The sequence below is a fragment of the Neovison vison genome, chromosome 13, assembly GCF_020171115.1.
Source record: "Neovison vison isolate M4711 chromosome 13, ASM_NN_V1, whole genome shotgun sequence".
In the NCBI taxonomy this organism is placed as follows: Eukaryota; Metazoa; Chordata; class Mammalia; order Carnivora; family Mustelidae; genus Neogale; species Neogale vison.
Genome location: NC_058103.1, coordinates 92,736,101 through 92,752,618, shown reverse-complemented (window position 1 = coordinate 92,752,618; position 16,518 = coordinate 92,736,101). Strand labels below are relative to the sequence as shown.

General features: G+C 41.8%; 1 protein-coding gene across 2 annotated transcripts in view; it reads left to right on the top strand.

Annotated features, from left to right (window-relative positions):
• Positions 1 to 16,518, top strand: part of FMN1 (formin 1) — a 415,126-nt gene that overhangs the window by 69,894 nt on the left and 328,714 nt on the right. The window contains exon 1 of one of the 2 annotated variants that reach the window (XM_044231846.1): positions 14,816 to 14,876. The exons of the other annotated variant lie outside the window; for it this stretch is intronic. The gene's annotated coding sequence lies outside the window, so the exon portion shown is untranslated. Of the gene's footprint in view, positions 1 to 14,815; positions 14,877 to 16,518 lie in introns of those variants that run through there. 2 annotated transcript variants of the gene reach the window in all.

The following is a 16,518-nucleotide window of genomic DNA, read 5'->3' as shown; positions in this document are numbered from 1 at the left end:
TCTGGTCCATGGTTTTATGGTCCATAGAATGAGAATCTTTGTTATTGGTCTATAAGGTACAAGGATAATTCTATCCAGTTTTAAGTAATAGATTTTTAATAATATTGCATAACCCTAAGGAAGTAACCTAACTGATTCCAAAAGCATTTCATGGAGAGAGTCACTTCTTACCATAGCCCTTGCCAGCTAGGCTTCTGGTTTCTCTAGCTTTACTTCTGCCAAGAGGCCTCCTTGTCCTTCAGGGGTTGCTCATCTCACATTTCAGAAGGACAGTGCATACTTATGTCAGGTGTGAAAGGGATCTTTCCTCCTTGATGCCAACAAGAAGAAGCACTAGGGAAGGCTGACAGACAGCAGACATTCTCTTCTCTAACTGGGTTATTCTGTGCCCCAGCTTATCTCACCATGAGATCTTCCTACTGTTGTTCAGTTTGTACCAACATTTAAAATCAGTATTCTCTTTATTTGCAGGGACACATCTTTACAAAAAGAGGGGGTGAGATTCCAAAGACTCTCAACATTTTATACTGGCCTTTTGAGGAAAAATATGCAGACTGACTTCTGGGACAAGGCTCCCAAACAGTAGTCTAACGCCTTGAATGCTTATTGGTCTTTTCGTGTGCGGGTCAAACAGCACATGATTGGAATCTTAATACTTTCAAAAAATTTCCCTGGAGAACCAAAAAAAGAAGGAGGGGCATTGGATGGTAATTTGAAGGGAGAAACTCAGTAAACACATTATTTCAAATGTAGGCTTTCTTTTCACTGCAAAACTCTGTGACTCAAATCACCATTTGTTTAAAGATTTTTTTTTTTTTAAAGAAAAGACAAGATAACCAAATGTCGGAAGGTTAAGCAACTCTTCCAGGGTCATAGTTTTCTTTTTTCCTTTTGGTACCTTTCCATTTAATCTTGTGGCTGATAGTCCAACAGTTGGTTATGAACCTGTCACAATCCACTGGTCCTTTCCTAATGTCTACAGCAGATCCAGACAGCCAGGTACAAGGTGGGGTCGCCGTGCAGTTGGAGAACTTGTTTTGAAACGGTGTTTTCATGGCAAGCACACTTTTTAGATAAACATTGTCATATACGGGGTAGTTTGGGGTGAGCTGAGCTGGACCTAGCTAATTCAGTGACATCCCCCCCTGCACTGCTTCCAGAGCCGTCCTTGAGCTTTAGGAAACAACCTTTCCATGGTTCATTTCGTCTCTTTTAAACTTTTTGTCAATTCCTGTAACCATTTAAAATTAGTGGAATTAATGATCAAACTTGGTGATTTCTTAAGTTTCCTTATTATTTCATAAAAAGCACTGGTTTCCTGGCTGTTTTGTTGTATAGTTCACAATAGCTTTGTGGTTGATGGTGGTCCCTTGAACTAATGTCTTGTTCACTGCATAGGTTGGGAGTAAACATATCTATATGTGTTCTTCTGGACCGAGGAAATTGTCTGGTGCACGTACCCTTAGTTATATTTATTAGGAAATATGTGGAAAGGTTAATGGCTCCCTTCTTTGTCTCAAAGATGTGTGAACATGCCCCGTGGCTTTAAGATCCTTTGAAGAAGGCATCAATACCCACAGTTATCATTACTCATAATTGTGGAAAATTAGGGATTGAGAAGGTATAATCTTCCTACCAAAAAGATCATTAGCTTCATCTGCATTCCTAGGACAGAGTTCCAGAGAGATCAAATGACTTTTCTAAGGTCAAGTAACTAGTTGGTACCAGAGCCAGGATTAGGACAAGGTCTCCAGCATTCCTATCAATGCACTTTCCTTCACGTTGCTCTCTGTGACCTTGTGTGTACTCTTTCACCAACTGGTTTAGAACTCTAGACCTCATAGGTCCATACTGTGAGAAGCTGGCCCCGTAGAAATCATCTTCCAAGTCTTTCACTTCATGCGTGAGCACAGAGAAGCCTAGAGACTCTAAGTATGTTGCTCACGCTCACAGGTTGTTAGGTTTTGGAACTGGGACTGGAGACCAGGTCCTGTGACTTCCCATCTGAGGCTCTTTCAACTAACTCCCTACTTTTCCAATGATGGCTGTGCCTTGGAGGATGTTTTAACTTGGAACCTAAGGACTTGCATGAACTCAATTGCATAATCCTCTTATGACCTGTACTTCTGAAGGATGCAAGTAGATCTGCAGGATGATGGCGCCTAACCCGGGAGGCAGAGGGACACAGTGTTCTGCCTCCAGTTCCTTTTATGATTCTATTGACTCATGGTCTATCCGCAAGCTCAGCTGTCTCATATACAAAGTGAGGGCCCTGTATTAGATGTTCCTGATGGAGAATTCTTGGTTCTTTCCCAGACGGGTATGTTTCTTTGTGTTTTGTCCAGTAGAGGGGGTTGTGTGCTCACAGACCAGCAGCCCCCTGGGTCCTCCTCCAGGTTGGATGATCGCAGAGACCCACAGAGGGTGTATAGTGAAAGAGGTGTGAGTCTGGGCAAGATGGCATGTGGGAGGAGCTGGAGATGGTGGTGGAAGAGCTGAGGTGGCTGGCCTGCTTGGAATCAGCAGAGGAAATTGAAGGTATTTCTGGGAGACAGATCACTGGGGCCCCAGCCACCCTGTTTAAGTTGATGCCACACCAAGGAGAATAATAATCTGGGAAGCTGTAGGTGGATGTTCCTGTTGCAATTTTACACTCCACTGTTAGGTGTGATGAGTAGCCTGGGTGTCATATAGCACAATGTCATGCCAGCCCCGGTCTAGGGCGCCTTTTCCAAATGGCATAATGTGGGCTACATTAGGAAGCAATGTAACAGCTCCTTTGGGCACCCCACGGCACACAGGTGGCTTCTGCATACATGAAGCCTACATGCTGAGGTCTGGGAAAGAGCAGGTGACTCTTTCATTTTCACTTAATGTCCTAGACCACAGTGGGTCACCATAGGGTCCCAAGAAAAAATGAAATACCCATTTCTTCTGTACAGTGTATGGAAGCACAGGAAGGAAAATTTTGTGATAGTTTTAGCCAGAGAAGTGGAGGCTATAGAATTATTTTGGAGAAGTGCTGCTTTATTGAAAATATCCAGCTGGTCATATTTTACTGTGGGGATTGAGAAAAGCATATACAACCAGGAAAGGAGGGAAGGATAGCAAAGTAAGAAAGGAGGGACAAGTTTAGGAGATAGAGAGTTGGTGGTGGGGATGAAGAAAGGAAGAAAAAGAAAATTCTTGACTTTCTTCTCCTGACCCAGCTGTGGAAAAGATTATTTCAGGTCCCTTGCCTAAATGGTCTGAACGATTGCCCTGGGTGGCATAGGTCATTTTAGGGCACTTTCCTGGGACCTGGATGTCTTTATCTCCATTCTTTCTTTGTAGAGAGGATACAGACAGGCGTGGGAAAGTCTTGATAAGAGGCTTCATCTGATCCGTATCTTTCTCCCAGGATCTGAAAGCACTTTTCTCACATCTATTTAAGTAACATTTAGTGGATGGTAAGAGGCATTTCTGTCACTTGGGGGGTGGGGGGAGGACCCCTAGAGGGCCTTAATCCAGTAAGTGATGACTGTGTTTCCCCTCCTTTTCCATGCTCTGCCCTGCCACTCTCCTCGACTCCCTGAGGGCCTGCCCTAGTGGCCACTCAGGCGGTTGCCCTGGGGCAGTGGCCCACAGTGATATTAGCACCTGCCTGTATCAAACTCACACTGGTAGTTGGCTCTGTGAAGGGGATTTCTGGAGGTCAGGCCTTGGGGTCGCATAGTCTGTTCACAGTCTCTGGGAAATCACGCGCAATCTACAGTGATGTGATCCCTGCCCCCAGGAGCCGGCCCGCATATGACCCCCAGGGAGCAAATATATTGATGGCCAGTTACGATCAGAGATTTTTTTCAAAACCTATTTCCATCAGGTTAAACTATTTCCAACTTCAGCGACATTGATTTGTTCAGAAAGAGCACCACATAAATCAATAAAAACAATAACCGTCCTCACTCTCATCAAATTACAGCTCCTTATAATTTGCAGTACCTTCACAGACATCTTATTTGATCTTCCTACCAACCGGCGTTGGAGCTACTGAAAGAGTTTGCAGTGTGGTGGGAAGAAGCAGATAACTTCCCAAGCCTTCTGGAACAAATAGTTTTTTCTCTTATTAAAAAAAATTCACTTGATATATATATATATATATATAGAGAGAGAGAGAGAGAGAGAGATACACACACACACACACACACACACACACATATATATATAAATTTTACATATATATATATATCATTATAGAAAACTCTGGAAGCACATGACTTATTTTAAAAACTACCCAATCCTCCAAGCCTAAAATAATCACGAAATAGATTTTTAGCTTTTGAAACTGCATATTATTATATAAATAATAAATAATTAACAGAATGATTACTGCTTTATATTTTACGACATTTCCTGTGCCATGAACTATTCTTACATCAGCATTTATATTTGCATATCTCCCATTGAATAAATACTCTGTGATTTTTTTTAAGTGACTTCTTTCTGGTAGTCTTAGGTTGTGTCCTTCCATGCTCTGAGAAACAGGGGCAGCACAGAACTTGGTATCTAGATTTTTTTTTTAATTTCTAAATAATTTCATAGGCCATAGTTTCAATTCCTTGACTTAAGCATTTAAGAAAGTGTTTATCTGTTCAGTTTTTGAAGAGAAACAAAATGCCAGCAGGGTAGTAGCTGGCCGGCCCAGGAGGAGTTTTCTGAATTTGGGTGAATTGGGATCAAGAATATAAAAGATACATGGTCAGTGGAAACTAGAGGTTCTTGCAAGTGTATGGGAGGAATCTTTTTAGATCTCAGGCCAGACATTACTTCCTTAAAAGTTTTGCTAGACATTCTCTCTCAGACACCTAGCAAATATCAGATTACACAGCCTTCTCTTCCCATGTGTCCCACAGTGCTCTGCACTTACTTTTTTGTAGCACTTATGAATGCCATATTCTAACTGCCTGGTTTCTTCCAAGTCTCTCCTACAAAACTGCCAACTCTTGAGAGAAAGGGCCCTGTCTCACTTACTATAACATTCTTGCCCTCAGCCCAGTACCTGGCACGTTGTAGGGACATGTCTTAGTCTACTCGAGTTACCATAAGGAAATACCGGAGACTGGGTGGCTTAACCAACAGACATCTTTATTCTCAGAGTTCTAGAGGCTGGAAGTTTAAGATCAAGGTGCTGGCAGGATCGGTTTCCTCGGAGGCTTCTCTTCTCAGTTCAGATGGCTGCCTCTTGTTGCCACTTCATATGACCACCACCACCTCTGTGCACACTTGTATACTCCTGGTGTGTCCTAATCTCTGTTTATAAGAACACCAACCAGATGGATTTGGGTCCATCCAAATGGCCTCATTTAAACGTAATCACTTCTTGGGGTGCCTGGCTGGTTCAGTCAGAGGAGCATGTGACTCTTCATCCAGCGTTGTGAGTTCAAGCCCCACATTGGGTTTAGAGCTGACTTAAATAATAAATCTATTTATTTATAAATAAATATGGATATTTATATTGTCCAAGGCAGTTTATGTAGAAATAAGTTTACTGGGGCACCTGGGTGGCTCAGTATGTTAAAGCCTCTGCCTTCAGCTCAGGTCACGATCTCAGGATCCTGGCATCCAGCCCTGCATCAGGCTCTCTGCTCAGCAGGGAGCCTGCTTCCTCCTCTTTCTCTCTGCCTGCCTCTCTGCCTACTTGTGATCTCTCTCTCTGTCAAATAAATAAATAAAATCTTTAAAAAAAAAAAAAAGAAGTTTACAAACATATAATTGTTCAGACCAGTTTGTATATAAAAATTAGTTTATAAGTAGATAAACTTAAAAAAAATAAACTTAATCACTTCTTTAAAGGCCCAGTCTCCAAAGGCAGTCACATTCTGAGGGAATGGGGCTGAAGCCTTCAACAAACGAATTTTGGAGGAACATAATTCAGTCCATCACATGGACTCTCTACATATTTTTATTGTGAAGCACTTGCCATGCTTGTGGATGAATAAGAAAATAGCATTCACATTCTGGCATCCTACCTGTTGAATACTAGCCTACTCCTTTCCAGCCAGAGGTCTGAACAGCAGAGGCAGTCCAGTATCTCACAAAATGTGCGCCAAACTGGGAGTCAGGAGCCCGGGGTCCGTACCCCGGCTCTGCCAGTTCCCAGCTGTGTGATCACCCCTGGCGTCAGTCTCCTCGTCCGTAAAATTGGGATAATAACACCTATTGCAGCCGATGGTTGTGACACTAGATGAGGTCATGCCTATGGGGGTGTCTGGCAGAAAGCGTGCCAGGAAGCAGACATCAGAAAATGCCGGTTTAACCTGTCAGCTGGAAGGTATGTCGGAAATAAGAAACGTTTCACTCTAGTGATGAGGGAGGGCACAGGTGCTGACGCAGCTCGGACATCTCCCCGTGGTTCTTTATACCCACTGCTACTCAGCCTCAGATTTATTTCAGCTCAGTTAAGATTAGCGGTGTACTAATCTTTTGTTTGTTTGGTGGTGGGGGTGGGGGAACAGATTATTTATTTATTTTAAAGATTTTATTTATTTATTTGAGAAAGAGCGAGGGAGCATGAACAGGGAGGAGAGGGACAAGCAGGCTTCCTACAAACAAGGAGCCCAACGCGGGGCTCGATCCTAGAACCCTGGGATCAAGACCTGAGCCAAGGGCAGATACTTAACCAACTGAGCCACCCAGGTGCCCCAATGACAGATTATTTAGATTTAAGGCATTTATTTATAACCTCCAATTTCCAGATTTCACTGAGTGATTTCAATTCATCCTCCAAAGTCCTGGTAGCTAATCACATTGGGGTATTGCCTAATTGCTCTTTTCAGTGGGAGTTGTATTAAATTAGCTTTAAAATATGTCTTTACAGGGGCGCCTGGGTGGCTCAGTGGGTTAAGCCGCTGCCTTCGGTTCAGGTCATGATCTCAGCGTCCTGGGATCGAGTCCCGCATCGGGCTCTCTGCTCAGCAGGGAGCCTGCTTCCTCCTCTCTCTCTCTCTGCCTGCCTCTCTGCCTACTTGTGATCTCTGTCTGTCAAATAAATAAATAAAATCTTTAAAAAAAATAAAATAAAATGTCTTTACATAAAATATGAAGTCTCAGGGTATTGACCACGATAACTTCTATGAGGCATCTTATACCTGGACCTTGAAACATCATATGAATATAAATTCTCCTGCTAGGATTTGGAAAACGTATTTTCACTTGGCGAACACATGGCAAGCCATGGGAACACAGATAGAGGCCAGTTAATCTTTAGGGTCCTTCAAGAATCAGAGCCCTCATTACTGATCTTGTCTAAGCAACGGTCATGGCCCAATGTTCAGGTGATCAGCCTCTCATTGCCTCTCCCTAAGGATGTTAAAAATTATGGTCTTTGTTCATTTACAAATCTGCTTTCCACTCTCTTTTTCCAGGTCAAGTTGTTTGCTTTCTCTGTTTCCTCATTTTGCTTCAGTTAGATTTTCCCTCTGGTCCCATCCCCATGGTCTCCTCTTCTTTCTTCCTCCTGCCTTATTCCTGGTTTCTGTTCTAACAAGCCTATAGCCTACATCTCACTTACTGTCTTTACTTCCTGTCTCCAGACCCGCCTCCATGTCTGGGCATTCTGCCATGACCTGCTTCTCTGTCTCCCATTTTCTCTGTCTGTCTCCTATCCTGTTGCTGCCTCGCCCCGTTCTGTCTCCAGTCCTCCTCTAGAATGAGTGGAGAGGCGGGATTCCTCTGTGGCACAGCCACTGTCTGGTCCTTGCTACCCTTCAGGGATACCCGGGGATAGGGTCTTGGATTTGTTGCACCTACTTCTCCACAGACGTGGCTAGTGGATGTGGCATCGGTGTCCTCATAGGCATCACTACAACAAAACCTTTCTGAAGTCATCACCTGGGCTCTGGATAGCCTCCACCAGAGGAGAAAGTTTCACTGTGGAGGTGGGGGGGTGGCTTGTGGGGGGTGGCGGAGAATGCTCTTTTGATCAAATATATGAGAAGGAAACTTTGGTTGGAGTGAAGCTGGGTGGAAAATATTTTCATTTCAACTTTTATGCTGGTTGAGTAGCTTTAGGACACTTCCACGTTTGGCTTCTATTTTTTTTTTTTTTTAAGATTTTTAAAATTTATTTGAGAGAGAATATGTGCACAAGCAGGGGGAGCGGCAGAGGGCGGGGGAGAAGCAGACTCCCACTGATCATGGAGTTTAAGCATAGGGCTTAATCCTAATCTCAGGACCCTGAGATCCTGACCCGAGCCAAAGGCAGACACTTAACCTACTGAGCCATCCAGGCATCGCTTGGCTTCTATTTTAAAAGGCTCACTAGTGTTTAAAAAAACTTTATTCAGTTTCATAAAGACAGTTACTCTTGGATTTCATTTAATAAGCAATAGTGATCTGGTTTTGTTGTTTTGGATTTGGATTTATTTATTAACCTAACCCATTAGTTCTTCCGATCCATTCCTTAAGGCTGTTGTTAAGTGGATGGTCCATGGGAAGATGAATCGAGTTGGTAAGAGGGTCTTAGAGTCAAGGTTGAACACAGAGGACCACTAACCACAGCATTCCCGAAAATTTGTGGATGTCTGTGGTTGGGTAAGGATGATCCACTAGCCATTTGGTTCATTTTGAGACCATAGGCAAAAAGGACAACAGGTCCAGCCTGACCTTCTGTGTGTTTGAGGGAAGGAAGGATGGAAAAATTGCCTCCTTGCTGCTTGTGGACAGCACTGTCTGCCTCTCCCCACCCAGCTCCTAACGCTCCGTGTGTCTTTCTGCAGCCTACATCTTGCCCTTTCCTCAGCCTCGTGCCTCTAACCATGCGTGCAACCTCTCTGCAAAGTAGCCGGCCGCAGTTTTTCTTGGTCAGGAAAACCACTTCGCCTTTAATCAAAACGAAGCATTTATCCCACTTTGCAGCTACATGGCCACAGTTATTTATGGGTATCAGTTTTCCTTCCCTAAGTTTCAGAGCCAGGGAGTCACCAGGAAGGCGCATCCAGAAGGGTTCAGGTTTCATGGCCTTGCAAATTGGCGTTTCTAGTAATTTGTCTTCCTCTCTTTCTCTGGTTTCTGCTCTAACCTGCCTGCAGCCTACAGGCTGCTTTTTTGCCCTGTCTTTCTGTCTGCTAGGCTGCCTCCACTCCCGGGCATGCCGCCAAGACTTACAGCTCTCTCTCCTCAGCCTATGCCCGGCCACTTTCCTTTCCCTCTCTGGCCTACTGTAGGAGGAGCACAAGTGTAAGAAACCTCAGCTAAATCTGTGGGACTTTCCCCATGGGTTTTGGAGTTGATAAAGGATAACATTGAATACAAATTATATAATAATCAGATGAGAACAGATGTAGAGTTGGCCTGTCTTGAAAAAATATCAGACATGGAAGGCACTGATTCTCTACTGCTCTACCCAGCTTCCTTTCTAGCTTCTTCTCACACTCTAGTTCCCTGCATAAACTCTGTGGCTCAAGGCTCTGCATTATTTCTGAGCACGCTGTGCTGCTCTGTCAGACTCCCTGCTCACGGGGTCTTCTGCTTCCTTTCCATCCAACCCACAGAGCCCAATGACAAGGGATTCGATCTCACAACCCTGAGGTCATGACCTGAGCTGAAATTAAGAGTCAGAGGCTTAACCCACTGTGCCACCCAGGCACCCCGCTGAACACCTCCATCTTATTTCTATGTATCAGAACTTTTTAACGGTGGGCTTCAGTGCTTTTTGAAACCACGTGGAATTATTTGTCCTTTTGTCTGGTAATAGTATCCCATTTTTCCTTTGAGTAACCACCTCTCACTTTCTCACTTTATATGGTAAGGGTGTAGATGATCTCCTAGATCTAGAGGTGGTCATGTGATCCAAGACTGGGCAATGGGATTGCAGATCACCTGGCAGCTGTGGTCAGTTCAGGGAGGGCCACATTTCCCAGTTATTCTATGGAGAGTGGTTCCTGGATCTTTTGCTAGAACAGTGGGGATAATTTCTTAGTAACTATGATTACAAACTATGATACATACTTAGTAACTATGATACAAATATGCCCATGTCGAAGGGCATATTTCTGAAGCTATACTGGGCCACCTTGACTTTATAAGGGGAAAGCAGAATTGAAAGATGTAGAGAGATTCCTTCTATCATTTGAGTACCTAGATCCATCCATGCCTACACCTTGGACTTTTTGGTTATATGAGCTAATAACCTCCATTTTGCTTAGGCCAGTTTAGCTGGATTTCTGTCACTTGCACATAAGGAGTTCTAACTACAACTCAGTGGGGCCAAAGGCCAACTGGAGGAAGAAATAAGTTGATAATGGGGTAGAGAGGCATAGAAGGGCCATATTTAACATATTTAACACAAGTCTGTGTTAAAGCACACATCCCATCAAATAACTACCTTTGTTTGACCAACTACCCTCACCGTATCTCCAGCTCAGGTATATTAGATCTAATTTTTTTACTTCTGGGATAGACAGATTCTAGACCTTATTATTTATCTCTTGAAGACATGTTCAGTACTTAATATGCTATGACACTACTTTGGGGACCCTTTGCCACATACAGTGAGCATTAGTTTTATGTCATGTATTCACTCAAGGAACTTGGATTGAATCAAGTCTGTATGCTATACAGTGTAGGGTGCCTTGAATGCCAGGTGAAAGAGTGTTTGCCTAATTTAATAGACCATGAAAAGCCATGTAAGACCTTTGAGCAGAGGAGTGATATGATCCCAGCCATGATGGAGAAAGATCAACCAGATGGTTGAATGAATGGTGGTGAGGGATTAGAAGAAGGAAGGTCAATTGATGATGACTGAAATTGGTGAGAACTCAAATTGGGTGGGGCTGGAAAGAGAAGGGTGGATATGGAAAACTTTGTACACATAGATCCACAAGGCTTAACCATGTGGCATTAATAGATAGAGAGGGATCCTAGATGATTCCAAAATTTGAGTCTTAGTTGAAAGCCAATGGAGATGCTCCATTTAGTTGTATGAGCACAGGAAGGTAATTTAACATCTCCTGGCCTATCTTATCACTTGGAAGTGACATTAATAGTAACTATTCAAGAGGGTGTTTTGAGCAACATCTGTAAAGCTTTTGGTTCATGTCTGGCACATAGCATATGCTAAATAAATGTTAGTTTCCTTTCGTAAGATTGTATAAACTATACTATGCCAACCTTCTATCATCCCCACCCATAGGAAATAAGATACAAGAAATTCCTCCTCCTTTTAGATTACATAGCAAGATGACGGCAGCCATCAGAACAAAGACCCTAATTCTTCACTCTTTAGAGGGGCATACTTAGAGTGGGACAGGCCGGCGTGGGTCAGTTCAGCACTTAAGGATTTGACATAGACATTAAGGTTTCTCTTTCTCACATTGTATGTGTCATCAGTGACTATTAGATTCTAATATTAGAAGGTGATGTCAGGACATATCCTACTGTTTATCCTGCTGTGTTTTATACTCTCGGAATGCCTAAAAGGCATACACGAAACTTGCTGTGGGATAGCGTTTAAAGAATGAACCTAATGTGCATAGTCTAAAATTAATATAAAACCTATTCGGAACTACTTTTACCTTCCCACTATGGTGTGCACTTTTTTGGAAAAAAATGGTTAATAAATAACTGAACTTAAAAAATCTTTCTTCTGGGGGCACCTGGGTGGCTCAGTGGGTTAAAGCCTCTGCCTTCGGCTCAGGTCATGAATCTGGGATGAGCCCCGTGTCGGGCTCTCTGCTCAGCAGGGAGCCTGCTTCCTCCTCTCTCTCTCTGCCTGCCTCTCTGCCTACTTGTCATCTCCGTCTGTCAAATAAATAAATAAAATCTTTTTAAAAAAAAAATCTTTCTTCTGGAAGAACACAAGGATTTGGTTACTTGAACTTAGCCAACATAACGTTTTAAGTTGGGATAGAAACAAAGAGAATCGGAATATGTCAAGAACAATTAAGAATAAGTCTTCTCAGCTTATTTGCTTTTTTGGTGAAGATTTTCAAAGTCTTTTAGGTGTCCCATGACCAAAAGCATTGTACTTCATTCTGTTGGCAAGGTCTTTGCTTTTCTTGTTCGTTTCTCTGTATAATTAGCTATAAAAGTCCCCGGGAGCCCTTTCCTACACTTCCAGATTATCATTCTTCATTTGCCTATTTTCTTTGTCTGTGGCCCTGACTGTACTGTCAGCCCCTGGAAGCAAGAACTGTAAGGTATTCACCTTGTTTGCTTGCAGTACATATCTGGTAAGTGAACAAATGGATAAATTAATAGAAACAACAGCAGTGGGAGCTGGTTATGTCTAGCCTTCTGTTGTGGCTCTAAGTCTGGCCTTCTTTAGTTTTTAAAGTAGAAAAGCAATGCTTGTCAACCATGTACTTTAGTGGGAAGTAAGGTGATCAACACAGGGCATCCATGTGAACATACATGTGACACGAGGGCAAAGCCCCCTAAAAGGGAGAGAAGGCACTCCTTTGGGGCTCTCAATTTATACACGCTCCAAAAAACTGTAGAACTTGCACTGACTATGACACGGAGTCTCCCAAGTGGTCTCAGGAAGCAGAGGTGCAAAGTAGTCAGTCATTACAATCCTCACACTCAGACTTGGGCATATGATCAAAGTCTTACTTGTAAAACACTTTTTGCTCCGAAACACGGACTTATTCTGGCTATTGGTAAAAGGCCAAGATTTAATTTTTCTGTTGAAATAAGGCATTGGGGAAATTGGGCTATTTGTCATTGGTGGCTATTGATTTATCACATCATTTAGCCATCTTTCCTGTGTCCCATGCAGAGTGCTTTCCAGTTCACATGTGTGGGCCATACAGATAAAGGCAGGCTAGTATCCTGCATGTAAATCCAAAGCCTCTACCAGGCAGTGATGGGAAGAAAGAGGGGAACTGATTTTCTATCCAGAGCTGTTGGCTCACAATTCAATCAGCAGCTCAGTTCATAGATTAACAGGTAGATTTTCATAAGGAAGTGTCTTAGAGCATGTAAAAAATGAGAAGTAGATCCAAAAGAAGTATTTGAAAAACACATAAAGCTAAACATACAAGGATATTTACTGTAGTTCATAAGAGAGGGATAAAAAAGGAAATGCCCAGATGTCCAATGAGAGGGGATTGGATAAAATAAATTTCTGTATATTCTTATGCACATATCCATAAAAATGGGTATGTAATCAGTTAAAAGAATGCTGTATATAGATAGATAGATAGATAGATAGATATAGATATAGATATATATGAACTGACAAAGGGTACTGACCAAAAAATATTAGAAAAGGAAAGGCAATCAGAATAAGCTATAAAATATTGTTTAAGGTCACTACCTGTGTACATTCATACATCCCTACATGTAACAGTGGTCACCTCAAGGGGTGGTGACAGGAGGTTTTTTTTTTTCCACTTTTGCACTGTATACTTACATATTGTTTGACTGTCTCACAATGAACATGCATAAGATTACCAGCAGTGAACGTCTCTTTTCTCCTGTTGCATGAGGAAAATCACACTGGCTAGCTGTTCTAATATAAACAGCATGAACACCATCTGGCCTGATCCATTGATGGGTAGATAGTGGTGGCCTTTGGAAAGAGTAAGGAGGGGGTTAACATGACTTGAGTGAACACATCCGCTATCTTCAGCACATGTGCCATAATTTGAGAACATAAAATAATTTTTATTTCCCTGATTTTGATTTTTGAAGCCTTAGAGCCAAAGAATGGATTTTTTTTTCTAAGAAGTTGAAAACAAAGTCCCATTTCAGCATTAAGATCTCTGTTGGTCAGTTGGGTATGTCCTTGGAAAGAGAGGTCAGAGTCCTGAATCAAAATGTGCCTTCAGCTAGCATTGTGACCTCAAATTGAGTCATTTAATCGCTAATCTCTCAGTTTCCCCACCTATTAAAATTGATAGTAATAACCCTTACCATCACATTCTTCAGTGGGGTGTTGTGAAGCTTAATAAGATCATGTTAGCAAAATGCTTCGAGGTCTTTAGATAAAAGATGTAATATAAACACAAAGTCTCATTAAGATAATTATACAGTGGCTTTTTCATAGTCCAAGTTTATATCCAAGAATGAATATAGTGATGGAGGTCATCATGTAAGGGTAAGGAAGAAAATTGGCTTTCAAAATCTGGAAACAAAAAACCCTAACACATTTTTTAAAAGATTTGATTTATTTAATCAACACAGAGAAATACAGTGAGAGAGAGAACACAAACAAGGGGAGTGGGAGAGGCAGAAGAAGGCTCCCCACTGAGGTGAGAGCCTGAAGCGGGGCTCGATCCCAGGACCCTGGGAAGGCAGACTCCTAATGCTGAACAACTGAGCCACCCAGGCACACACCACCCCCACCCCCTGAACACATTTTGAAGATGGATACACTGGAATCATTAGTTTTTAGAATGGGAGGATGTGGTTACGAGAGATGATTCAAAACATGAAAGTTAAAAAAATGTTTAAGTTTCTATGTTTAATGGATAGCATCTTTTGAAAAGCAAAGTGATCACTTTTCCCATTCCCTGAAAGAAGAAGACAATGAAAGAAGCTCTTACAGAATATTGTGTCTTTTTTTTCCCAAAGCGTTGACATTCATAGGACTGTAAAGTGGTGAAACCTGTCTGGCCCACCGTGCTTCCGGAAGGTTGACTCATTAATGCGTGGTGGAGTCTCTTCCCAGGTGGCACTGTACCAGTTGGCTCCTGTGATGGAGCCGGGGAAATACGTCCTCCACACGTTCCTTCCTCTCAAGCTGTCCTGAGAATCTATCATGTTTGCCGCAGGCTCCCCACCCTTTGGCACCATGGGTGCATGCTACTACTATAAGCTGAGACATGGACAACCAGTGTCAGTTCCCAAGATTTGGAAGTGCCGACACAGGAGGTCAGTAGTCCCCGAGGAAGGTAAGCTTGCAAGCCAAAGCCCATCCTTTTGCTGGGTTTCTAAGGGCTGAGCCATGGAAGCAGAATTCATGGTGAAAGGTCATATTTTGGCACATGACAAGTTTGTTCAGGTGTCCTCCCACTGTAAGTTGCAGGTCTGGTGCTCTCAAATTTTAAAAATCGTACCATCTGAATATTAATGTGTTTATTCGCTTATGTTGAAAAACCCCGAAGGATTAGTGTATTTATTCTTTGTTTTGCTTTGTTGTTTTGGTAAAGAAAGGCTTGGAATAATCTTCATTAAAGAGATATTTTCATTGTACGGATTTTGGCGTATGAGTGTGACTAACTGTATTTTCTAAATACAGATTCGGTGCAGTTCTTTAAAGATAGGTTGATAGAATAAAATGCTATATCAATATCAAGAAAAATTTAACCTTTATTATTTAGCTAGCCAAAGTGGGTGAAAACATTGTGTCTAATTTTTAGTATGGATATTATTTAAATAATACTCTTTGGATTTAATAGCTAATATGGACGTTACTGGGATGCAAGAAAAAATGATTACCTGATTTCTTCTTCCCTACAAGAATTGTCCCTCATTCCTATTAAACAAGTTTTTATGGGGCACCTGTCAGTCAGTTAAGCCTCTGACTCTTGGTTTTGGCTCTGGTCATGATCTCAGGGTCCTGAGATAAGCCCCCTGGTGTTGGGCTCCCTACTTAGCAGGGAGTCTGCTACCCCCCCACCCCACCCCCATTTTTCTCTCCCTCTGCCGCTCCCTCTTCTTGCGTATGATCGCTCTCTCAATCTATCTCTCTCTCTCTCTCTCTCTCTCTCTCAAATAAATAAATAAATAAATCTATCTTTTTAAAAAGCAAGTTTTTGTGGTAAGGAGGTAAACACCTTATAACTTTATATTCAAATTAGATAAATTGCCTAAAAAAGTAAGTTCTATAAAATAAATTAATTACAGCCGTAAGGGAGACATTGACATTTTTTTAACTCTTTCACTTCTTTGTATTTGCTGGTGCTCATTTGAAGCTATACTCTCTTTTTCTACTTTGTTTTAATCTTTTAGATGGGCTTCTTAGTATGCCCTTGAGAATCTCTTTGTTTGGAGAGGGTATCATCAATAGTTCCAAAGAGAGTGGATATTACAGTGTGATGAAAGTTATTAATAAAGCAAATGAGAGAAAAAAAATAAAAATAAAAATAAAGCAAATGAGAGAATTCCTTAAGTTATAATTGCTTAGTGGGAACTAGTAATTAAAACAGAAGAAGCTAAAGTTTCCCATGAAGGATATTAGGCAACGAGTCAAATAATTTTAAGTTTGTAAGCTATTTTTTTTAGATCGAAAAACATTTCTTAAGGAAACACATGCAGGTGTATTCACGTTTGCTCAGAATTCATTATTTCATTTTATGACAAAATCAGAATCAGTTTGGAAAAAGTCTGTTCGAATTCACAACATATCATATCATTATTTCGATTTGAGGAAACAAAGATTTTCTTTCTAGGAACATAGAGGCGGGTGTTTTTCCCCTTCTCTACTACCCATCTCATCACCGATAACCTAGTCTAAGTGAAGAAGAGGCATTTGAGTACAGGGTCAATCTGAATTTTATTCCTAATTCTAACACTCATTTGTTATATGGCCCT